Here is a 26624-nt window from a genome sequence, read left to right on the forward strand (position 1 = left end):
AGAATCACTCAGATTGGAAAAAATTACAGTCCCCTGGGGATGTGAGCACCTCTTAGGTTTTCATTCTTTAATCTCAAACTTGTACTTTTTATTTATTCATTGAAGTAGCGGCTGTTTTTTTGACACTTTTCATTTTGACACATAGGATACCAGCACAGACCTCTACTCAAGGCATTGCATTCCAGTAGTGTTGAAATCTGGCTGCCATGTATATTGTGTACTTTGAGGCTGGGTCCTATGAATAATTTCCAGAAACGCTATATTTAGGAGTAGGATTCTAGTTCCAACAGCTATTTAACTTTTTGAATGATGAGTGCTATGAAAATAACTGAGAATTATTTAGAAGAGCTTGCCATTTAAGAGCTACACAACTCAGTATTTAGTAGCCTAAGGGTATGGGGGAAAAAGCTTGTTTGTGGAACTGACATTGCAAGACAAGGCTACAGCAGAGAGAGGAAGCAGCTAATTCTTCACTATAAATGCAATGCAAATAAATCTGTCTATGCTTTTTCTTGAAGCCCAACTACTGCTTTCCAACCTAGCTCTGGTAATGTTCCAAGTCTGCAAGCAGGGCTAGTTCCTATGCAGAATTGAATCTGCTGTAGGACTGATGCTTCAGATAGCAGCAGTATGTTGGTGCCACTAGCTTTTAGCCTGTTAACACACTAGTTGGTATTTTTCAAGTGCCCTTCAAGTAGTGTGTAACATTTTTAATGGAAAACAGTGTTGAGCCCACAAAAATAATGGAATGGGGAAAAAAATACCTCATTTTTACTCTGTTAAATATTCATAACATTTACTTGATCAATGCTTCTTTCAACTCAGCAACTTGCAAACTTACAATAAATCTTGCTTTAACTGGAAGCAATTATTTTTTTAACAGCCAAAGCTGCTAGAATCATATGACACTTGACACTCTTGGTTTATACCTTAAAAATGAGTGTCTAGTTTTATGGCCACACTGAAAATATGAACCAAAGTGCACTGTAAAGGTGATACAAAGACTTCACCCCAGTTATTAACTTGACCTATTTGGTGAAGGGAGATAGCTGATCTTAGTTTTTAATGTTGAGATTTTGATTTAATAATGCAAGAATATTTAATTGTGGTACATGGTCTTCCTTGTTTCTGCTATGTGTTTGTTGTGACTTGAGAGATATTTCCTGTGGGCTTTTAGGATTTGTTACGATTATAGGCTTCTCTTCTTTATGCTGTCCTCCAAGCTATTGTTCAGGAGAAAAACCTACCTTTCAGTGGAACCTTGTAGATTCCCTTTTACAAGGTGAATTTAAGAAAAGATACTGTTCTTGTTTAAGGGGACTTCATGAGGATGACTGGCATAGCTTGTCAGAAGTAACTTAGCAGTCACATTAGTTTCCCCTGCAGACAGCTATGTATCTCTCATGCCTAGAGAATACCTGTGCAAAAACTTAAATCGTATGTGAAACTGCTTGAAAAACACCTTAAACTAGAATAATGACAAAGTAGCAGTGTTCTGAGATTAATATACTAGCTCTTTCTATGTTGAAGCTTAAGGTACGGATTTTATAGTTTTCTTCTTTTATCTTTATGTTTGATCTCTCTAACGAACCTGAGTTTAACTTTTTTTTTCTGGTTTGATATATCTTGATATTATCAGAGCTATGCATTTTAATTTCACTTAATGTACTTTGGCGTTATCTGTTTTATCACTGGAGAAGATTATGCACTGCAGTTTTCTCTACTGAATAGAAAAGAAAGTGTGTATGTAATCTACCAAACACAGATTTAGAATGCCAATTCAAATCCCCTTCCCTCTGAGTGCTGATTGAATTTAGCCTTAGTGAATTGTATTGCTCATGGATTTGAGTTCAATTGCCTTTACTCCTGTGGGATGACTGGAATGTGCCCAGCTATTGTCAGTGCCCCACAATTGGGCAAATGTAGCCAAAATTTTAAATAGATGATGGTTGACCTAACACATCTTTGTTATACATAAATGTATAAGGAAAACTTCAATTATGTAGATTTCTTTAAAAGGTTGAATGTAACTTGTAGTTGAATAAAATGCTTTATTTAAACTTAAAAAGGGAAGAAAGTATACAAATTGATCTCTGGCCACTTTGCATTTTCCAGTACAGCATGTGTAGTAAAAATGTTGAAGTTATTTGTAAATTGTACATTAAAAATAGAAGAATAGGTGTTGGGCCATTTACTTTCAAAAATGGAGATGTTGAAGAATTTCAGAGAGCCTCAGTTTCACATTCAAATCTGATATTTACAAGCACAGAACTTTAGATATTAGGTGCTCCCACTGGATTAAATTGTCCATGTACCTTTCACCTTGATCTTGGGAATCCTTGAAAGTCATTTCAGAGCTGGCTGCCAAACAGGATTTTTTGGAGTATAGTTGTCTAAATTCAGAAAAGTGATTCTGGGAGCCAGAGCTCAGCTGTTACTTGATCTTCAGTTAACCTTGGAAACTGGGATTTGTTAGTCTGGGGATTATAAAGTGGAGGGGGAAAAGGTTAAAGCAGGATATTATATGGCTTCTGTACATACTGAGAAAGCATTGTAGCTTTGGCAAGGCTCAGAATGTTAACACCAATGCACACAAAATCTCAAACTGGGTTCGTTGAACACTACTACCTGGTTGAATTTCTAAACATCCAGTTGTCTTACATAAGGAATAATGCGTAGAGATGACTGAAAGGTAGCCTGGTACTGAGAATTTACATAGTGTGTATGGTTGGAGCTTTTTCTCCCTCTTATGTGAGGAGGGTCTTAACCATGTTTCCCACTTAATTTGTGATCCCATGCTCCAGCAGGCTATAAACTGTTTTGTCTGCTTCTTGAGAACTCTTTACTGAAAAATGTTTCACAGGCAGGAAGCAGGGTATCAGTACAGGAGTGGAGGCCTGAGTCCTGCCTGGTTCCTGCTCCACTTCATGTGTACCTCATCCAAAGGCTACCCTAGATGTTTTTATGATAGCTACTGTGGTAGGAAGGAACCCTTAAAAGATGTGCTAATAACTTGTTGCATGTGTATGAAGAAGATAATATTAACTGAAGTGTCAGTGACACTTAGGTGCCCAAAAGCAGTGCGTTTGCAAGCACTGAAGGGCTTGGGGGCTTTTTGGGTGTGGTTTAGAGGAACTTCTGAGAAGTTTATACCAGAATACTTAAGGTTTTTAGTGGCAGAATTATCATTCTCTCTAAATGGATACAATATGACGATTTATAATATGCTGATATATAGTGCTCCTTAGTGAGCATTTACTATGTACTGCAACACCAGGAGAATGATCATCTTTATTGTTAAAAGATCAGTATGAATGTTGACATCAGGAAACACATTCTGGTTGTTCCTCTCAAAAACAACTGAGACTTGTAGATACATGTGATGTGCATGCCATTAGTTACATTGCATTGGTAATTTTATTTAGTCTAATAAAATCTAAAATAGATGCAAGAATGCTATTCTTGTTGAAGTGATGCCATACATAATACCCTTCTAAGATGGATTAGGTAACCTTATTTAACTCTATCCTCTAGAGGTCTTTAACAACCTTAACATATCTGTGATTCCTGTCTGTTTTAATTTAAGGCTGGTTATGCTAACATGCCTTAAAACTGGAAACCACCTGACCATTCAGTATTCTTTTAAGCAGATACAGCTTATAGTATTTTCAGAATATAAACACAAAGCTTGCTATTGTGAAGCAATTCATTTTATTAGGCTTGTTCTTGTTTAGTCTGCATGTAAACTTGGAAAGCTCTTAACCTTTTTTGAGAAGCTTTTCTTGTTTTGGAATTTACCCTCCCCCAAACCAGCTCTTGCTAACCTGCTCCTGTTTTTGTAACTGCTAGTTTTCCGAATGTGTCCCCCCTGGGAAATAACTGAGCTCAGCTGAAGGGTGAGCTGGGAGCAGTGAGCTCAGCAGCCATCCTGTCAGCCTTGCAAGGAGGTAGTTTGATGCTTCCCAACAGGTAACAGATTTGGTTATGTTTCTTCATCGTGCATGAATGCAACACACATGTTGTAAATGCCTTATGTGGTAGTAAAGGCTATGATGCAGATCACAGAAGAAAGGGCAACACTGGAGGATTACAGGCATATGCTGTATTATAACGCTATACAGTGTCTGCCAAGCAGACTGCAACGTTTCTGTGCTGGAGTGCTCTCATTTCAAGGTATTGATATTTTTATTATAGTTGAATGCTTCATTCAAAGGAGAAGAATTACAGGGATTGCCATAGTGTTGATGCATTAGTTAAATGATGTATTTCAAGGACGCACTTCTGTTATGTGAACTATCAGTTTGTTAAATAGCTGAATTATGTATTGCTAGCTGTTCTCCATCATTTGTTTTACCTCTTGAGTTTTAAAATAAGGCTGGAAGAGCTGGCTAATCACAGAAGGCTCTTGTTTCTGTTGCTTCTATAACTTGGTTTTGTGCGTTGCTGTAAGACAAGTGGCACTTATTTAAATGTGTAAGCAGAATCAGAGAGAAACTGCTGCTGGTGGGAAAATGCGTATCTTATTGCTGCTCTACATGAGTGTATTTAAGGAATGGTGAAAGGGGGACTGCAAACTGGAGACTAATGGCTGAGTTGAATCATCATGATTATGCAGTGGATTAGAGTAATGCAAATGGAAGTTCTGTGGAAGTGAACTGCATTAAATGTGCACAATGGTAACACTGAGTAAGGGCATGAGGACTGTCATAGTATTGTTGTTAAGAGTTATAATGAGCAAGCAGGTATTAGCACATTGAATACTTTTGTTCATTCCAGGACAATTTAAAAGACAGTTCAATGAGCTGAACCTAAAGGTCCACTGAAAAATTTACTTGACCAGGAGCTCTGCAGGGTGGTTTTTTTCTCAGTGAATATCATCTTTTGTCTTCTGTCTGTAGCATCTATTTATCAGCAGACATAAGTGTAGTTTGCTTGAGTAAATACAGTTCCTTTAAACTGAGGCTCACGTTTCTTGTTCTGATAGTTTTGGTTTTGTTGTACTGGAAAGCAATAACAATTGTATTTAATGTACATGTTCATAAATAAAACATGATACGTGGTCAGTTATGTTGAGCCAGTCCACATGTGCCACAGCATGGGGTTGTGAGTAGTGAACATTAAGTGTAATACAGAAACTGATGGCATGTTCTGAAATGATAGGGACAAATCAGTGTTCTGATCTTTGCTAACTTGCTATAATTTCAGCTTCTAAGCTCATCTAACTTTGTATCCTGATATGCAGGAATAAATCGGTCAACCGCTTGCATCCATAATACTCTATAAACTTTTAACTATTCCATATTCTTGCCACAGCACTGGCATCTCTGAAGTTAAGTGGATGCAGGTTATACCTTGTGTTATTTGTCAAAACACCTTTTATATCAGAAGCTCAGCAATCGCTATGATGGATTTCCAGTTGCAGATGCCATACCCTCTTTTAAAGGCTTCCAAACAAACTATTCTCTCTAAAATAGCCATGCAGTCCACAAATAATGTGTTCTCAGCTGAACTGTTAAACACAGGCAATTCCATTTATTTCTCAGCCAGTGGTCTGATCACACCTTTTTTTTATGTTGCTTTACTTTTGCTACCTGTCCATTTTTTTGTGTTTTGTACATATCTTTATTTGTGGATTCTCTACAGGAAAAAAAATGTTAACTTCTCATGATGATAATAAAGGTAGGAAGAGTTAGTTATTTTATAACCTGTCTATCTCTAGTATCTAAGAATTAGGTTATCAAATTGAGTTAGTGAAACCTAAATGTTCAAGTCTTTCGCTTCAGATATCTGTAATTGTAAAAAAAAAAAAAAAGTCTCAATGTTCTTCGAGCTGTCCTATAACAATTTTGAGTATTTCAATTTCCCCAATATATGAAAACAAAATATTAGAGGCACTCAGATAGCAAAAGGATTGGACAACTACCTTTAGCTTTTTTTCTTTTTTGTACCAAGTTAAGATAAGTTATCAGTGATTTACAGTTCAGAAAAGCAGTGCTTGCAGGGAATTTCTTGAGGTTTAGTAACTTTGAACTGCATATTTATGTGAAAGAAAAGCATTTTCTTTAAATAAATCCTTGATACTTTTCTTCTTAGGCAAATGTTCAACTTATTTCTAAGAACCAACTGCCTTTGGCACTGTGCGTAATGGAGAACCTGATCTTAAATAAACAGTAAGCAAAGCTATGCATGAGCCTGAAAACTGATTCCCCAGGGTGGATGTGGTAAAGACGAAGATGAGTTCTTTAGAAGAACAAAGGGGAGAAAATATATGGAAGTACCAATACTATTTAGAAAAGTCAATGCGCTTAATTTTGTAATTATATTTCTCTTCAAATGTTTTCCCTGGCAAAGGTACAAGATTCATGGGAGGTTCCTTCCAGGAAAGTTCAGAAGACTGATAGATTGTAGGTAAGCTTAGGCACAGAGCTTGGCATCTCTTTCTCTCCTTGTTAACGAAGGAGACTTTATAAAAATAGCGATTGTTTTGTAGCCCTCTTATGGATATGCCTTTCTAGATAGAACTTCTTCAGTTCATAAGGTGTTCCTATATGGTTGGAAGTCCACAAAGTACTTTTGTGGGTGATCATCTTGGCTAATTTTTTTTGAACCTGCCCAACCTGCCCCTCAGAGTAAGAATGAAAAATCTTCATTAGTCAACCACCTCTTTTCGTTCTAGTGAGCTTCGTTAAGCTACTTGGGTTTTTTTGCCTGTGTTCCTTCAGGCACTTCTTTCTGGAACAAGGCCAGTAGCATCCTGGCTTGCATCTAAAACTGCGTGACCAGTAGTGTGAAGGAAGTAATTGCCCCCCTGTACTTGGCACTGGTGACGTAGCACCTTGAATGCTGTGTTCAGATTTGGGCCCCTCACTACAAGAAGGATGTAGAGGTGCTGGACTGAGTCCAGAGGAGGGCAACAAAGCTGGTGAAGGGTCTGGAGCACAAGTCTTATGAGGAGTGGCTGAGGGAACCTGGGTTGTTTAGCTTGGAGAGGAGACTCAAGGGGGCATCCTATTGCACGCTACAGCTACCTGACAGGAGGCTGTAGGCAGGTGGGGGTCAGTCTCTCCTCTCGGATAACAAGCAACAGGACAAGTGGAAATGGCCTCAAGTTATGCCATGGAGGTTTAGGTTGATTATTAGGAAAAATTTCTTCACTGGAAGTGTGGTCAAGCATTGGACCAGTCTGCCCAGTGAAATGGTAGAACTACCATCCCTGGAAGTGTTTAAAAAAAATATGTGTAGGAGTGGTGTTTAGGGACTCGGTTTAGTGATGGACTTGGCAGTCCTCGGTTAACGGTTGGACTTGATGAGGTCTTTTCTGACCTAAATGATTCTATGATTCTAGGTCTGTAAAGAAATAATGGGCCGGATTTTTTGTTTATTTTTACTTTCTTCTTCCCATCTCTGGCAGTTCACAAGGATCACTTCCTTGGGATAACTTTATGTATTTAGCTTTCATCTATCTCCTATGGCATATGCTGTAAAGTGACTATTGCCTTACAAAGTACCTGTTTTCTGAAACGAGTCTCCCACATAAACACAAGCTGCTAATTGGGGATTTTATTTTTTTTTTAGACGTCTGGCATAGCAAGACTTTATCTTTCTCTGGATTTAAAATGCCATTTTACCTTTAAACGTAATGCTATGGACATTCTTGTTATGCTCTGTGCTTATGCTGACTATGCATATACATTATAAAAGATTCTGCAGAAATAACTTAAACTGAGGCATACCTACTCATTTCAGAGAGGGGAGTAAATTTCCTAAAATTCTGGTTCTGTTCAAAGATGGCTAAAATTAATCCTTTTCTGGGCATAAAATGCAACTCTTCTCACAGTTGGCTGCTTCTGGGCAGCTTTCTTCTCAGTGTGCTGGTTGCTTTAGATTGATTTGATAGGTTGGGTTTTTTTCTAGTTTGTGTCTTTTATTGGATTATAAATGCCTTAAATGGGTTCCCAGACTTCATTGCTGAAGCTGAATCCCCAGACATAATGGACATGCAAGTTCTATGTTGAGGTGCTGCATCCTATGAGAGAATTCATCCAAAGCTTGTATCTACAGAAGTGTAAGTTAAGCTACAAATAAATTTCAAATGTTCACTTCCTTGGTGTGCCTAAATCTGGATATAGAAGGGGCTGTCAGGTTAGAATAGCTTGCTTTTTCAATAAAGATTATTTCTTTTGTGCTTGAGAAATTGGGTGAGGTACTTCAGGTGGTCCAACTCGGCACCTTGATAATGAGATTGATGATTCAGTAGCTTAGTTCCGTTACTAAACTTGTAAATACAGGTCATTACTATATGTGCCCACATTAATGTTTACACTTAGATTTTAGACTCATCTAAAGTCCCAGTCCTGGAAATGGCATTACTCCAAGGTATATTTCAGGCCAGCAACCTTTGGCTTATTCAGGAAACTGGTAGGTGGGATACCATGGGAGGAGGTAACTCTGAAGTCCAAAAGCAGTGGAAAAAGCTGACAACTTAAGGCATGTGTAAGTGCAGGAACAGGCTGTCCTGATGATCAGGAAAGCACACGTACTGGGAGACTGGTTTGGCTAAACAGGAACTTATAAAAAATGCCAGTGCAAAAAGTATACTGGAGGAAGTAGGAGGGACATACTGCTGGGGAGGAATTTGGAAATACTGACCATGTAAGCATGTTGTTGAGAAAGCCATAGCTCAACTGGAATTGAGACTTGAAAGGGGAAACAAGAAAGGCTGCAGCTGCGTTAGTAGGCTGAACATGGGAAATGCAACTGCTGCCGAGGGGTGTGCATCATTGAGTGACAGTACACATGGATAAGGCTGAAGTACTTGCTACTTAGGTTTTACTAACAAGGACTCCCAGGCCTCTCAGTGAAAGGTTTGAAGGAGAAGAGCTACCAGCAGTAATTGGATGAGAGTTGTCAGGGATTTCTTCTGGAATTCAAAACAGAGGTTTTGGTGGGCTGTATGTAAGCTCGCTGAGAAAACTCTGTGCTGTCCTTTCAAGGCTGCTGTCTTTGGTCTTTGAAAACTTAGGGAGATCAGAAGTTCCTGATAACTAGAGAAGGGAAAATCTTGTATTCCCTCTCTAAAAAAGGCACGAGGGTTTAATCCTGTGAAGTACAGACTGATCAACTTGACTTTGATCCCTGAGAATATCATGGAATAAGTCCTCTTTGAGCACATGAGCACATGAAGGCAGTGATTTGGAAGAGGCAGCATGAATTTATCACGGGTAAGTCTTGCCTGACTAAACTTGATTGTCTTCTGGGATGATGTGACCATGTTATGGATAGTGCGGGTGAAAGTAATTTACCTTCACTGCAAGGGCTTTGTATACGGTCTCACATAGTATGTAAGCTCACATCCAAGTTAGGATAGTGTTATCTAGATGGGTAAACATCTAGAATGCGTTAAAAAAAAATAAATGAAACAAAATTGCATGACTGGGCTCAAAGGGTGGTGATTTATGTGTCATGTTCTTACCGGAGCCTGACAACAAGTGGTGTCTCATTTCGGAAATGTGCAGGTGGGAAAGAGTTTGTGTTTTGGTTTGTGTCAGTATTTCAGTGCAAGGTGACTTTCTTTGGGTTTTCACATTAAAATAAATTGAATACTACAATTAAAAAAACCACCAAAAATAGTTGAAGTTCCTGCAAAACAGAATATCTAACTATTTTCCAGTTTCGGTGCAGTCTTAAACTGAACTTTGTCATTTTTAAAGATTTGTGTGTAAGCTACTAATTTTCTTGCTAATAACAACATCTTTTGAATGGAACTAAGCAAATGCATCTGTATCTGTCTTTGATAATTTGTGTTAATTTCTCATTTGTCTAGTCCCTACCCTTCCTCTTTAGTATGGTCATGCCTTTTTGTCTTTAATGGAGGGCATGATGAATTAATTGTGTCAGTAGTAGCATAGGAATGCATTTAAAAGGCACAAATATTCTGTCATGAATGTATATTTAGTTAAATGGGATAAGGGAGCACAAAAGGGGCCTGCTTTTCCTATAGATCTACAAGAAGATAAAGAACCATAGTACTCCAGTTGTGGAGTGAGGGACAGGAGGTGTGGGAACATCTTTATTAAAACCTTATTAAGAAACTCCATTAGAAGAAGGTTAAGGCATCCGTTTCTGTTTCATCTGTAAAGTAAATAAAACCAACAATGTTTTCTTTATAGCTCTAGTGAGTAACAGTACAAATTTTAAGATCTCGCTGTTAATGGTACATAAAAAAAAATAATTTATAGAGAGGCTTTGGCTATGTTTCCATTAACAAGTAATGCAGCTAGACAAAATGGATATGTAGCATAAAATACATGACACCATAGACCTGTTATCCACACCGTGCTTCACAGGATTGTGCTAGAACTGGACCGAACTCTGTCGTGAAAGGTGTGCAGCACTCTAGTGACCCTGCACCTAGTCCAATGTAGTGTGTCATAGGATTAATGGCATCAGTGCCCCATGAATATGTTTAAAAATCAGTTTCCTTAGCAATTGTTACATTCTTTATTTCCCTACTTAAAAATTTGTGAAAATTGGATTACTTTTAGAGCTGAAACTTGTATTCGGTAGTACACTTGCATCTTTCTCTTCAAAAGTATTCCTTGTCTTGTGGTAAATTAGCAATTTATATCTTTGCATAATAAACTGAAGAAACTGTCTTTTCAGTAAAAAAATAAACCAAGATGGTCTATCTACCCAGCAAATGGTGTCATTGATGTTCTTGAGGGATACTTACAAATATTAGCTTATAAACAGATAAAATTCATACTTCAGAGCATATCACACACTAGGTAATCATAGCTTCAGTAAGAAGTTAAGCTTTTTGGATTTCTATATGTTTTCTTTCTTGTGTAGACCCTCAAATTGGTTATTACTTGTATCTCTATTTACACATATAACCTGATGTATCAGAGATTAAAGATAGTTTGTAATGTCAATTGCTTAAAATTAATAAATAGGATATTAGCTAAAAAGAAATACTGGCAAATCTTTCTGTAACCAAATTAAAACTATCTAATTGGTGATCTCAGTTATTTGTGTTAGCTATATTATTTGAGAGGAGATAATAGATGGTGTATTGAAATAAGTAAACAAAATAACTACTTTATCTGGTATTGCTTCATATTTACTGGAATTTAGCTGTTTGAGTAGCCAGCTATCAGATATAGTGTTTCTATTAAATGCCTTGCTTGAAAAACACAGTCTTTAAGTAATTAGTACTATTACTAGTAAGGAGAAAGGATAGTGTCAGGAGGGGAAGATTAACCTTTAGAGAAGTGAAGGATCAATTGACATAATCACAAATGCCTCAAGGTTATCATATAAATACATTATCTCAGTTCAGACAAAGCCAAATTGTTCTAAAATTTTTGTTTTAATTTCTTGTGCTTGTTAGACTTAAAATCGTGTTTTTTGTAGACATGTACACACTTTGTGTATACTTAATTGGATATTGAGCACATGTTCTTTCTGTAGAAATGTGCCTGCTTGTAAGTCTGACTGGTATGGCGTACAGAATGTGCCAAGCTGTTTTTGTATGAAGGTAGTGCTTACAACTGTGTGATAAAAGCTTAAAAAATGGGCTCTGTGTTTCATGGCAACAGACATGGGGAAGCAGGGGTTTGTAGCTCTTGCCAGAAAGTCTGTGAAACACACCAAATACTGCACAAAAGTGTGTGAACGGTATTTATATAGACCTAGAGTTCTAGTGCTTCAGGGAGTCCTTTCATAAAATCCTGCTTGCATTTGACACTTTGTAGCAACTTTGTAGTGCTCTAAGTGCCAAAACAGCATTTAGATATCAAGGAATTAATCCTCAAGATTAGTTTATGGAATAACTATTAGGAATAATGTATAAATATTAATATCACTATCCACTGTACAGGTGAAAACTTAGATGCATCATGAAGATTTAGACATAATAATCTGGAATCTAGAAGAACAAATCTGCTTTAGTAGTCTATGCAAGTGCTGTGTCCTCCTTGAGATAAAACTATGAGGAAGCTTGCCAGTACTGGTCAGAAAATGATCTGTGTGTCTAGGGATTCTCAAAATATCTCTCAGTTGTTGGATCGCTGTGCTCTGTTGGAGTGGTTAGGTGAAAGTGTATTTGGGAGGAGCAGTGAATGAATGGTGTTCTTGATGAATGGTGTAGCAGATCTTTCAGTTTTCCTGCATGAAAGTTGATAAGCTTATCCTGAGCTATAAGTGTTGTGGAGAGTGATTCAAATGCGACATAAGGTGTTGCCGTAACTTGGTGAAAAAGAAAAGCTGCTGCTTCTACTAGATTTCAAGATTTTTGAGGGAGGGAGGTAAGTGTATATTCATTCCTTCAATATACACCTTGGTTCTCTGCAACATGAAAATTCTAACCAGTCTCCACTAAAATGAGTAATATCATTTGAGTTAGCTTAGACTCTTGAAATAACTGAAATGAGTGTTTTACAAAACAGTCGCAATCCTTGCAGTATTACTGAGAAAAGCTAAACCAGACTGAACCTGTACCATATAATTATAATACATTTTATAGTTCATTTGTTGTATGCTGCATATAATCACATCTGTCAAATTAATGGTAAATGCTTTTCTGCAGTATCCTAATAATCGGGTTGTTCACTTTGTATTTCCCCAGAAGATAATTTTTTCCTTATGCTGCGTTCAATAATATACAAATCCTGCTCTGGCAGGGGACTATTACCAGTTGCTGTGAAATACAGGCAGACAAACTTAATAATGTCTTGTCTTCTCAGCCACATTGTTAGATATGCCAACATCATATTGATTCAGTATGGTGTTCATACAGATGCTGAGTTCTATTATATATGTACATATGCATTTTATGTAGTGTGCATTGGCCACGTGCAGGCTGTATACAGGCACTGAAGTTTCAAGTTCTTGCTTTTCCCTAATGTCACCATGCCTTCTAATATAGTGGCTTTTTCCACTATAGAGTGTTTTTTACATTTTTCAGGATAATGCTTGTATGTCTTCAGTGAAGAATTTGGCCAAGACACTAAATCAGAACATAAGGGAAATAGAATGTTATGTACATGTGCACTGATTTATCTAGACTTTGACAACTTTGTTTATAAAACCTCTATAGATAACAATGAACAAATGTATATGAAAGTAATGCTCAGCTTTTCTGATGGAGTAAGGAATGCATGTTAACCAGCTAGCCTAAACTGTCGAAAATCCTGTAGAATCAAGTTGGATGACAGTTTTGGTTAGAATAATGCTGTAGAAGAATAAAGCGCTCAGTTCCACCTCCACCACAGAGTTTTGGACCTAAATGTATTTAGGATTAATACCCCACGAAGGACTTTGTTACTTAGAATAAATACTAGGGTGTTTTGTTTTAATGCCATTACATTTAGTGCTCCGTGGTTAGTCTTACATCACAGTGTATAAGGGAGACTTTGGGACCTTAGAAGTAGGGTCTAAAATCAGAAATACATTGAGCTGTTGCCTGGAACCATTAGTTAATATTTCCTAGGATGATAAGAGGGTATCTTGACCCATGAACTAAGGCATGCCCTGAAAGAGCTGCTCTATGATTGTGAGAACTAAGGGGTGGGGGGGACACCTTTTCTGAAGGCCTGATAGAAAAACTTTTACCTAAAATAAATAACCTTGGCATCCTGCTAATGTGTTAGTGATGTAAACACATCGTAAAAGTCATGTAAAACTGATCAGGGTTTTTTGACCAGTAATGTAAAAATACACAAATGGCTGAAGCTTAAGGGTATCACTGACTAGGAGCACCTATGATGTCCATACTGGATTGTAATGCTTAATATTTTAAAGAGTCCTCAGTAGCTCATTTTTGTGTTGTTTTTTTATTTTTAAGTATTATTTTTAAAACTTGGGTTTTAACATAGCTGTTACTCTTATGTTTTTTATGTCCCCTAAAATTTCACACTTACTGTTTTAAATTAGGGTAGTTGTAACTGCTGTAATTCCCTATGGTTATTTCACTTTAAAAGACCAGGCAGAAATAATATTTTGCAGGCTCCTGTTAAATGAGAGAGGGTGTATTGAAAAGCTGAGGCTGAAGAGAATTTGCTGCTTTCAATGCATTGTGAATTGTTGGATTCAGATTACTTCAAGTAGCTATGTAATATCTTGCAAAAGTGGACTGCTAATGAATACGCAGATTCCAGGACAGAAGTTACTGTGTGCTGAAGTAAACTGATATTCTCCAGCTTCTATGAAACTATTCCCCTAAAAAGACCTGAACTAACATCAGAAATGGTGGGAACTGGCTTGCATTCAGGGTTTTGTTGTGGTCTATTCATATTTTGTGAAAGGGGATGGATTGAGAGAAACTCTTTTATATGCACTGTAATGGTTTACCCAAAAGGTATGAAAACATGAATAAAGATTTATTGAACTGAGATGTTTGAATGAAAATACACATGCTTTTGAGATGGAAGTTAATAAGCATCTTCTAGCCTTATGTTAGCATTCAGGTACACTCTGAGAACTGACCTAGCTTCATACTAGTTAACACAGGACTAGAAGCACTTAAACAGAAGTTATGCTGTACTTTTGCTGGACCAATTAGTTATATTGACACCATCAGACTGATCCAGTCCCTGAATACATGACCTCTGAGAACCAGTTTAATCTGCTTTGGGTATTTCTAATGACATTTTTCTGCACAGGTCTTTTCAATGCAACATTCTTAAGGCATGAAATTATTTTAATAGTGAGAATTCACTTACAGTAATAGAACTACTGTTATGATTCTTTCAAAAAATTAACAGCTGACATTTTGGAGACAAAAGCTGGATGAACAGATAGTCAAATGAGTTTCCATTTGGTGCTGAGGCTTTTATGATAAACTAGTTTGGGTGCTACTGAAACCTGTGGCAAACTAGACTTCTGTCCCTTAACCGTGACGTGTGTCTGAATTAATCTCAAATAAGTGCCTAGCTAGCTTTTACCTGAAAGACAAACTATAACCATTTAAATGCTCTTACACCAGTTTCTTATGTTAACTGTCTGTTGACTTGTCAAAGCCAAAACTTTGTGGGATGGAACAGTTTTTGAGTTGCCCCAATGCTGGAGGTGAAGAGGAAAAAGGAAGCATTAGAAACTTGACACTTCCGAAAGGGAAAAATTACCTTAAATTGAATACTAAGCTTACCAGATTTTTAAAACTAACAGTTTTGAGCAATCATGTTGAACATGAAATTAAAAGCTGTATGAAACACATATTTGGTCTGCATAAACCAATTTTTTCCAAGTTATCTTTATAAATGTTGTCACCCTAGGACATGAAATACGGCCCCAAAGGGGAAGAATGTGTTACAACACTCAACTGAAATGAGCTTGAAAGCAGTTTTCTCACTTGAACCAGCTTTCTTTAGAACGGAGTCAAGAAGGCTTCTGTCTAGGGTTTGATATATCTTTGGTAGAACATAGCTGTGACCGTGTTCAGTGTGCAAGCATAATTCTTCTGTAGAGTTGACATCCATGCAGGTGTGTATCCCTTCATGGCCATCCAGACACATTAATGGATGTGTCCCCAGTAAAACAGGAGCAGGAAAACCCTAGCTCTACTGTCAGATCTTTGAGATTATTTTTTAAAGGCCTGACTCTGTGCTTTGCTATAGTGTGTTAACCTTATCTGGCTGCCTGATGCCCACCAAGCTGTTCTCTCCTTCTCAGTGGGATGGAGGAGAAAATAAAATGGAAACCTCATGGATTGGGATGAAGACAGGAAGGTCACTCACCAATTAGCATCATGGGCAAAACAGACTTGACTTGGGGAAAACTATTTTTTTTCCCCCAATTGAATACAAAACTAAAAACTTCTTCCCCCTGATGCCCTCTCTGCCCAGGCTCAGCGTCACTCTTCACTCTTTTGCCTCCTGATATAGAACATGGTCTCTCTATGGGCTGTAGTTTGCTTCAGGGCATGTCCACCCGCTGCGGTATGGGGTCCTCCGTGGGCTGCAGTGTGTATTTATGTTCTGACATGGTCTTCCATGAGCTGCAGGGGCATCTCCGCTCACAGTGCCTGGAGCATCTTCTCATTCTTTTTCACAGACCTTGGTGTTTGCAGGATTGTTTCTCTCACACTTATTTCTCTCTCACAGCAATTTTTTCTTTTTCTTAAATATGTTATCACAGAGGTGCTGCCAGTATTGCTGATGGGCTCCACTTTGGCCAGTGGTGTGTCATTTTGGAGCTGGCTGGAATGGGCTGTGTCTGGCATAGAGGCAGCCTTTAGGTCTGGTCACAGAAACCACCCGTGCAGCCCCCTAGCTACCAAAACCTTGCTACATAAACCAAATACATCTGCATTTTTACCCATCTTACATGTAATAAGCTGCTCCACAAAGAAAGTAAGTTAAATGTTGGAAAATAGTTTTCTCACAATACATTTTCTGAAAGGAGTCTAATGATGCCAGACCTTGATTGTACTGACTTTTTTCACAGGTAGCTGTGTAGAAATACAGTTGTATTTGAGCCCACAGAATTTTTCAAAAAGGTGTCCCATAAGTGAAAATACCTCTTTAAGCACAGTCTCTGTGGGGAGTGTTTGGTAGGAACAGCCTATCAGTTACATGTGTAGGTTTCGGAAGCCAATGCAAATGTTTAATAGCTTGACCTAGCTGCTAAGCTATTAATGGAGCTGGATAAGCAAGATATTTTTAGTCTATGGAAATAGCTTCTTTTCAGTCTTTAGATTATAATATTAGATGGTACATAATATTTCTGTGGTTTGGAAAGATGTATAAATACCTAGTGTTTAATCCTGGTCTGTTGAAGTTGTACAGGAAAGCTTAGTTATAGGCAGTAACTTAAGTATTTAGTACAGGCATCCATCCAGACAGGTGAGCCTGGAGTTCTGTCTGTCACTCCACAATTAATATTTATATAATAAGTATTACTTCAGTTTGAGTATCATATTCCTAAGATGTAGAAAATAGGGGTGTGTGTCTACTTTTTAATGAGCCTTTTAAATGTGAAATTCTGCATCTGGTGTTGGGAACACAGATGAGGAGTTGCTTTAGTTAGAGGTTTGCCTGAAAGGCAGGAAGGATTTAAAGGTTTCGTTCAGACTGAAGAGTATGCTGAAATGTAGTTTACGCAGAGCACAGCACGTGGCATCTGAGCAACTGAACTCACTCTGTAATGTGTGGACTGACAACTGGTGATGCCACTATTATTATACAAGAGTAGTGTGAATTAGAGTGGATGAGAAGGTACTTCATACATGACTATGAGCCTATGAAGGTGTTTCTGCGTGTGTTGCTCTTGCCACTGTTCCAAGTCTGCTGAACTTAGCTGTCTTCCTGGAACTTAAATGTCTATGCTCTTCAGGAAGTACTGTCTACATGATACACTTCTTAAAAGGTGAGAACTTCCAGAGACCTGTAGATAGCCTGCCTAGTTTGGCACTTGTCTTTGCTATTGTTTGAAAGAACATGGTAGTCTTCAAAGTGAATCTGCTTAAGTTTGGCATTTATTTCTTCAGTAGAATACAAGGAAACTGCAGAAGATGGTAGATACGGCAATCTGTTCCAGAAGCACAGCAGGTTTCAAGACAGTTTTAGCTTAATATGCTACTTAGGATGGGTATCAGGGGGTTAAGGATATCAAATATCCCTTTCTTACATGGGAGTTATGAGATAAGTGAATATTTGAAAGGAATGATGTGGAGATACTAATTTTCAATTATTTACTTCTTGTCTTTAAGATCAAACATTAATCACATCAAACCCAACTATTTTCTTCCTACTTAAAGTGGGAAATAATTTCAGGTTTTACTTGCTGACAATTACTAAAAGTAGTCACTGGAGCTGACTAATAGTCTTTGAGTTTGGAGCATAAGCAGCTTCCAGATACTTGAGGAAGTGAGTAATTTTGTAATGCAAAGAAAGCAATATAAATGATGTTTCACAATACACTTATAAATTAAAATTATTTAGGCAGACAGGTAACTTCACATGTATGTTAAAGGTGTAAGTATAATGCTAAGCGAAGTCTGCTGTCTTAAGCAGACTTCTGTATTTACATGTGATGGATTTGTTTTAATGAATCAGATTTCTCTGCAAGGAAGAAATCTTAAGAATTTTCTTTAGAGACATTAAGGCGTTTTGCTCTTGATGTATCAAGACAATTATTTAGAACTTTGACTCAAGCAATACTTACGTTAAGAAATGTTTATTAGAATTAGGATATTATTGTAGGAAATTTATATTTACTGTGAGACAGGTGTGAGTCATATGCTAGGAGTGTTGATAATTTTGTAATCTGATATGCAACACACCTGGTATGGCTGCTCTGTACCTTTTCTTAGCTTAATTCCAGCAATACTAATTAGCTGCACATTGTAGCAGCCATGCACTTCCTAGTTTCTGAGTAACACCACTTTACTAAGTGCAGTACCACACCTTGGTGTCAAGATACAGCAGACCTCAAACTCTTCTATAGTAAAGTCTTTCAAAGGCTTTTATGTTCAAAAAGGAAGCAGTATCTCTAAAGCTGTTTATCTTCAGAGCACAAGGGAACAGAGCATATGTTGATCTGTTACTGTAAACCTCTACATGATTGCAACTTCATGGGTGTGACCAAGAAAGCTGTGATTATCAGTTAGATCTGTTTTTCAAAATAGTTTGTGCTGAAGTCTAACATGATTAAGATTTTCTTTAAGTATGTTAGGATTTATGAAGGAGTTGATTTAAAAAAACCCAAACAAACCAACCAACCTTCCCCCCCCCAACACCCTGAATGTATTATTTACACTGAGGGTTTTTTCCCATGGGGGGGCATAAAATCTACATAAAACTATACTTTCTACTTTTCTACTTTTCATTTCTACTTCAGGGGTGTGTGTACCTTCATAATTACAGGCAAAAGATGAATTCAGCAGAATCAAAATAAGAATTCTGCAGCACTCCTCTGGGGGAGTGGGCTTGAAAGGAACCTGGGATTTCATGCGACAGTGTCATTGGTGTCATGAGACTTATTTCCCTTGACTGTTCTTGTCTGGAAGGGTTCCTTGATTATGATGATGACCCTTAAAATACACTAATGGGAAAATGTATCTGTTAAAGATAGTGTCTTTTAGTGTCATTAGTAACTTACTCCAGGATCAGGGTTGTGTTGGCTTCTACTATCCATAGTGATGAAAATACAACAGAATCTGTGAAAACAAACAGTGGAAGCCACCTGTATGGCCTTTCATCCTTAGTTAATTTTCATGCAGTGATTTCAATACAAGGTGAATTCCTAGTGGAAATGGAGCAACTTGTTATTTTAACACAAGTTGGCAAGCAGATGGTTGAAAGTTAGTTCCCAAGTTCAGATGTTTCCTAGTTGGAGCCTGCCCCTTTTTCCTAGTGTGAACAAGTCCTACAAGATAGAAGGCTCGGAGAATTGTAGTATTCTAACATGGAAATGTTGTGAAAGCTAGGGAAGGGGGTTTCTTTTCTTCTATAACTTGCACTTTTCAACAAATTAACAGTTTCCTGTCTATCTGACATAGCGAGCAAAGTGGGATCCACAGTCATGAAAGAAACCATATTGTCGATAGTACGTTGCTTCAAGTATTAACTAGCTGATAGGTAGTGCTAAGCAGTTATCCTGTCTTGAATTTTCAAATTTATTATCAACCTCAATCAGTGTTTTCTGTTGGTTGTAATGCTTTCATTACTCTGTTCCATCTTTGCTGTGTCCTCTGTGGCCTTGATTATCCTTGGATGAGCTTAATGCTTATGACCCAGTCTTCCATAGCAATGAGTATGCTTTTTATGTCTGTCAGTTTCCTTTGACCTCATCTTAGTATTGTCTGAAAGAGTTTCCTGCTGTATTTTCACACAACTTTTATAAAGCAACCTCAATTGGCTTTGTTAATGCTAACTCATCTGTAGCTTTCCTGCCAGCATCAGTGTATGTTTAGGAGAAAAGTTTGTCCTGCTTTAATGTGACTGACTTTTCCTGAAATGTGGCTTCTCTGCTGATGACTGGATTGTCTTAAGCTTGATTGAGACTCAGTTTCCACTTGACTAAAGTGTTTTAAGTATTTCCAGTTCAAAACAAAAGGCTAAATTAATGTTTTTGTTGAAAAGGATGTTCTAATACTTTATATGAAGGTAAAGACAGGAGAGCAAGAGGAATCAAATCTCTTCTTTCCTTCTCTCATGGACAGAGCAGTGGACTGTATCAGGATTTGCAAAACACAATGATAACAAGAAGCCCTGAGAAGCCAGCTCCCAGGTTACCAGGTCCTCACCTATGTATGGTTAGGAGTCTAGATGTTCATCTGGAGCTTCTTAACCAGCACATGGGAGGAACGCAAGATTCCATGCTGGCTGGGGTGCGGCTGGAAACCTGTGTTGCTGGCAAAGAGCTAGGCAGGTTTCTACTGGGATCTCCCTCAGAGTTGGAGAAGCTCATCAGAATCAAAATATTATTGTAAAATATTGAGGCATCTACCCTTTTGTGTAAGAAACTAATTTTGATGGAAAACTTTCAGCAACTCTGGCTTCATACAGCCTGTTTATAAACAGGTATTTGAGGAGATTCTTGGGTGCCAGTGTGTGGTATTTACTGACAGATATTTGTATTTCTGTGAGTTTGCATGTTGCTTTGTGTAGTGCTTTTCATTCTGAAGAGCTGTCCCACGTAATTCCAAGTTGGATAACTGGTAGTTGCTCACCTTCATGAATTAGTTCATCTTTAGCATAACAGTGCATTCAGAACAACAATTTTCCTCATGTTCTATTTACTGTACAGCACTTACAGTACAGACTCTTAACTTTTTATAAATTGCCCAGAATTTATTTTCATGTTGATAATTACGTCAACTTCTTATTGTAATTCAATTTGCTTCCTTGAAAAAGATCAGATCCTGACTTGGTGCTATAGTTTTGACTACTTATTCAAATGAGCTTGATTTCAGTGCAGCAGGGTGCATCTGAAATAGTTGAACTTTGACAAAAGCCTTAGTATTTTCCCTGTGTTGCACTAAGAAGTGAGGTATGTTAATCATAAGGGCTTGATGACTTCATATGTGAAATGTCTCACAGTAAGAAGGTATAATGCCTGCACTATTCCATAAATTCATATAATCAAATATTATCCATGAATGGAAATGTAATACATGGTTTCATTCTAAATTATGAACGCGATCTTAAAGTTCAGAGTTCGTAGCATGTAAATGTCAGGTTTGGCAGTCAAAACAGTCTAAAACATAGCAATAGCTAGAACAGATAGTCCACTCTATTTTTGGGTGGGTTTTTTTTGGTGGCTGTTTTTATTAGTCTCCACACACCCTATGTGGTTGTTGCATTTATAGGTGTAGGTAAACTTTTATGACACAACTAAAACTCTTGCATTGATGGAAAAGTTCAGGGCTTTCTGTAGAACCTTGGAAAATTCTTTTATTAGACCATGGATTTCGTAAATCCGCACACCTCCCCCCCCCTTATTGAGAACTTAATATTTGCAGTTAGAAAAATTTTGACACAGATTTGTAGATCTGTTACTGCAGAATTGTAATCCAGCATAGACCTAGTAGGAGCTTTCAGTAGTTTGGGTTTTAGGGCACAATTACTTTAACCTAAAGTACGAAGCTGAAAAAACAATTTCCCCGGTTCAGTGAAATTGTTTATTGTTATGCATATGCACTGAACTTAGCAGCTGTTCTTATAATCAGTGGGTCAAAGTATGGTCTTGGCTATGTTGACCTATCTGTGTACTGTTACACCTTGTGTGCAAATTTGAAGGAAGAAAATAATCACATTACACACAGCTTAGAAACAGTTCACTTGAAGCAAGATGACTAAATTGCCACCACACGCTTCTGTACAGGGTATATCACAGCCATCGGTATGGGTAGAAGGAACAGGCCTTATAAAAGGAAAACTGCTGTTGAGGGTCACAGATGTCCACTCTGATTACCATTGCTAATTGCTTGAATTTTTGTTCTGAGCAGTTAGCTGTTTGCGAAGCATATGGTAAGCGTGTTTTTGTTTTCAATGCACTTGAGGAATAGGTTTGCTTAATGAATTAAAAAAGCAGTTTTGCTCACTTAAGAGCAGTGATTTGATTTATGGAAAGTGACTCCTAAATAAATAAAAAAAAAAGTCAATAAGAAGTAACTCCAGTCTAGGCCTGTTGACCAAGTGTTGCTGCAGGGATCTGGTACAGAGAGCCTTTTGGAGTCTGGGAGGAAGAGAGGATTACCAAGGTTAATAAAAAGAACTGCAGGGCAAGCCAGGACTTCATTGTGAAAGAGTGGCTAATTAACCAGATTGACAGTTCGATGCATTTGCTCTTCCTGCATTTGAACACTGAATCAAGCAAGGACAGATACATAAAACAGCTCTATGACAGGCTGGTAGAGTTACTTCATAGTCTTATTCAATAGTGGTAAAACCTTTCTGTGGTTTCTAACTTTACAGTGGTTTCACATGTTAATTTTTATTCTTATGCAGTGATGTCTGAAATTCATAGATCAGAATTACAAATCTGTAAAACTGAGTCATGAAAAGAATCTTAAATCATAACAACTCTGTTGTAAGGGTAGACCTAATTATCATTGCTTCAATAGCTGGTATTTTTTACAGTTATACAAAAACAATGGATTGCATTAGTAACTGGTCCCCAAAGATATTTTACAGCAAAACAGAACTACACAATGTCACATGGTGTGACAGGCAATACTGTCTTTACCCAGTAGCATCATGAGTCCACAAATACTGTCATTCTTCCTTACCCCTCGTTGGATTGGATGCAATAAATACCCAAGTCACTATTGTGTAAGATAGTTTGTTGCAGAATGAGATACACAGTTTTAATGGGAAGAGCACTCTGGAATCTTTAGTGGATGGCATTTTTGTTTCCAAAGTGGTGGGTTGGGGCTGGAATCTTTAGTGGATGGCATTTTTGTTTCCAAAGTGGTGGGTTGGGGCTTTCTGTTTGGGTTTTGGTTGGTTGGGTTTTTTTTTGGTGGTAGGGTGTTTTTTTTGGTGGGTTTGTTTTGTTTTGTGTGTGGTTTGGGTGGGTTTTTTGGGGTGGTGTTTTTTTTTTTTTTTTTTTTTTTTTTTTTTTTTTTTTTTTTTGTGGTTACCTTACTCCAGAAGGAGAATGTAGGATAGAATTGCAGAATGGCTGATATTGGAAGGGACATCTTCTGGTCCAACTTGCCTGCCTTGAAAGGACATGCAACTAGTGCAAGCTGCCCAAGACTGTTCTGATGGGTTTCAGACATCTCTAAGACTAGAGACTCCACAATCTTTCTGAGCAGCCTGTGTCAGTTTCTGATTATTCTTAGAATGAAGTGGGGAGTTCCTCTTATATTTAAATTTATTTTTCGGTGCTTCAGTTTGTGCCCTTGGCTTCTTGTCCTATCACTGGATACCACTGAGAAGGGTCTTGCCCAGTCTTTATAATTTTATGTGTGTGTATGTATGTATAGTGTGTGTACAAATACCATTAGATATTTATACACATAAGATCCCACAACATGAACCTTGTCTCCAAGCTGAAGAGTCCCAGCTCACTCTCATATGAAAGATGCTTCAGTTCCTTAATTGCTTTCATGGCCCTTTGCTGGACTTGCTCTAGTAAGTGCCTAACTTTTATGTAACTGGGGCGCCCAGAACTGGAGCCAGTATACAAGATGTGGCCTGGCCAGTGCTGAGGGGAATAGTCATTTACCTTATCCTGTTCACAGTGCTCTTCCTAATGTAGTCCAGGATGCAACTGGCCTTATTTGCAAGGATGGCTTGCTAGTTTGTGTTCAGAGTATTTTCCACTAGGATCCCAAGGCCATTCTCGGCAGGGTTGCTTTCCAGCTGATCGGTCCCCAGTGTGTATTAGTGCAAGAAGCTAGTTCTCTCCAGGTGCAGGACCTTATGCTTCCCTTGGAACTCCGTTAGCTGCTGCTTGGCTCCTTTCTCAATCCTGTTGAGGTCCCTCTGAATGGCAATACAACCAATTAGTAATATCAACCACTTTCCCAGATTTGTGTTGCCTGCAAAGCAGCTGAAGGTGCGCTCTGTTGTGTTGCCCAGACCATTAGTGAAGATTCACCGTAGGGTACAGCACTGGTGACCTGCTGTGATCATGCCTCTGTGGGCCTGGCAGTTCAACTGTTTTTTTTTAGACTATCTCACAAACCACTTACCTAGCCTGCATTTCATCAGTGTGAGGATTTTATAGGAGACTGAAAGACTTTATCAGGAGTGCAACTACTGTTCTCCCCTCATCCACTGAGCCAGTCATTTCCTTGTAGATGGTTGTCAGTTTGCTAAGCATGATTTCCCCTTCGTAAATCAAGGTTGACTATTAGCAATCACGTTATCCTGAACATGTTTAGAAAAAAAGAAAGCTAAAATACTTCAAATGAAATTCTTTATTTGAATAGCTGAAGGAATCTGATCCCTATGATTTTTAAAAATGTACTGTCAAACTTACTGCTGTCTGAACTGTACTACTCTGGGTTGTGTACATGTGAAATGTGTGAAATTGACCCTGTATGAATATATTTAGGCTGCAGAAAATGCAGGCAGAAAAAAGTGTTGATGCTATTGTTCATATTGGATTGATTGCTGGATTTTACAGGTAAATGGGGAGGAATCCACCTTTTCTGTAGAAAGGTGAGCAAAACTTAAATTCCTGTCAAGGGTAGCAGAGTTCTGTTTCTGGTGGACAAATTTGTAATTTGAGTAACATTAATCTTATGATGAAGCTGTATAGTGGTGTCTAGCGGTCATAATTCAGGCCTCCTATGTTTTCCCTTTCTGTAAACCGGAGATTTCTTTAGGTTGGCTTTAATCCAGTAATGAAAACAGCCGGTTACTTTCACTACATACTTTGAAATATAATTTCCCTGTAACTGGCTCAGATTTGTCACAGACATAGTAATCCTGTGAAGGAATTATTTGCTATAGAGGCTTTTCACTTCTGCTGTAGAAAAATAAAGGCTGGCAGAAACTACTTACCTTTCTCCGTTCAGCTTGGTATCTTATCTTACAGTGTGATTTGTAATGACATAGGTGGCTTTGTAATGACATACGTTGTACTGTTAACTGTGTTATTCTTCAAGAGAAGGTAGGAAGCAATGTTAAGTAAGCTTTTGTTTAAACAGATATGTTTACACTTATTTGTATGGGTAGGAAAGAACTTGAGAAATAGCTGGCAAATGACATGAGAGATAAAAAGCAAAACAACAACCCAGGATTTTTCAAAGGATGTTTACATTAAAATATTAAGTTACATTTTGTGAAAAATCCGAGACACTTTCATGGACATGTTTCAGTAATCTCTTGCATCTTCTGCTTTCCCAGTTTTCATTGTGGTTCAACTGTTTCATTCTACAGAGCTCTTAAATCTGCATGTTTCCTGACTGTCCTGAAAAATCAGTTTTTCCTAATGTCTGTCTAAAGTATCAAGAAACCTGAATGTTTACATGTGTTCCATAGGTGTGTATTCCTCCTTCTGTAGGAAAATTTAAATATAATTCTGCCCACAGTTAGGCTTCATGTAGGTGAAGCTAATATGGTTACAGTGATCCACAAACAGTGGGAATTTATGTAATCTACCTGTTTTACCGTCTGCATACCTACTAGTTTACCTTGAGACTCCTTGAAGACCCAGTTGAAGTTGTGTTGTGAAGAATCTTTGTCAAATATTCTTACTACTGGTATTTTACAGCCCTTTGGTCATCCATATATATCTTTGCTTTCCAGAATTTGGAAATCTCCCTACCCTTATCTGTAGGTGTGACTAGATGAACTCCAGAGTTGCCTTCTGACCAGAATTTTACTGATTATTTTCTATTTTTTTTTTTTTTAGCTTTTTCATTGCTGCTTTGAGGGATAAAAAAAAAAAAATGCTGATGAAAAAGTCCACTAATACTCTGTTGCATGGGAAACGTACATGGCATGCAAATAACCGGGCAGCCCGTACAGTATTTTCAGTTGGTTATTGCAAGCGAGTAATTTGCAAATGCTGTAAGAGCCACCGGGGGGGTTAAAACAGATAATGAAGTCAGTGGTGAATTAAGCTGATAAGGGCCTGTGTCCAGTGTGCAACATGTTCAGGAATGTATCCTGTGGCATAGTTCTATTGGGATTCTCTTAGATTACATAGCTTAAATGCTGTAACGCTTCAAGCAAAACCAATGTACTGAGCTTGCAGTGCTCCTGCAGACAGAAATTCATGATACTTGAGCCTTGTTTTTTTGGATACTAAAGACTTCTGCTGTACTTGAGTTATTTGATTGTCCTGAAGCTTTTATTCAGGTGAGGCAGAAGGCTATGCAATATTTTGGGCACAAAAACCTCAGCCTTTTCTAAAGACTTAAGGAGTTCCGCTCTCTGTCCATGTTGAGTTTTGTGCAGTTGCATATGTTTCAGACCCTGGTACTTGAAAGCTGGAAGGCGTGTAACATTTTTAGCAAAGATGCCTTTTGCAGACTGGTAAATCTACCTATGCTTAATCAAGTTAGAAAACTTTGGGAAAACTCCGAAGAGTAATTTAATTTAAGTTTCTAGATTTGAAGTGCTCTTAATTTTAGTCCTTCCCACTTTTGCCTGTGAGCATTGACTTTTTCAGTGCTACTAAATGCATTTTCCAGCTGTTACATATAAGGAAAAGTC

The 26624-nt window shown here is 37.9% G+C and overlaps 1 protein-coding gene across 3 annotated transcripts in view; it reads left to right on the plus strand.

Annotated features, from left to right (window-relative positions):
• SORBS2 (sorbin and SH3 domain containing 2) overlaps window positions 1–26624 on the plus strand; it is a 248739-nt gene that overhangs the window by 8609 nt on the left and 213506 nt on the right. Inside the window, exon 1 of one of the 3 annotated variants that reach the window (XM_037398456.1) lies at window positions 8667–9221. The exons of the other annotated variants lie outside the window; for them this stretch is intronic. The gene's annotated coding sequence lies outside the window, so the exon portion shown is untranslated. Of the gene's footprint in view, window positions 1–8666; window positions 9222–26624 lie in introns of those variants that run through there. 3 annotated transcript variants of the gene reach the window in all.

Source organism: Falco rusticolus, chromosome 1 (genome assembly GCF_015220075.1).
Source record: "Falco rusticolus isolate bFalRus1 chromosome 1, bFalRus1.pri, whole genome shotgun sequence".
Classification (NCBI taxonomy): Eukaryota; Metazoa; Chordata; class Aves; order Falconiformes; family Falconidae; genus Falco; species Falco rusticolus.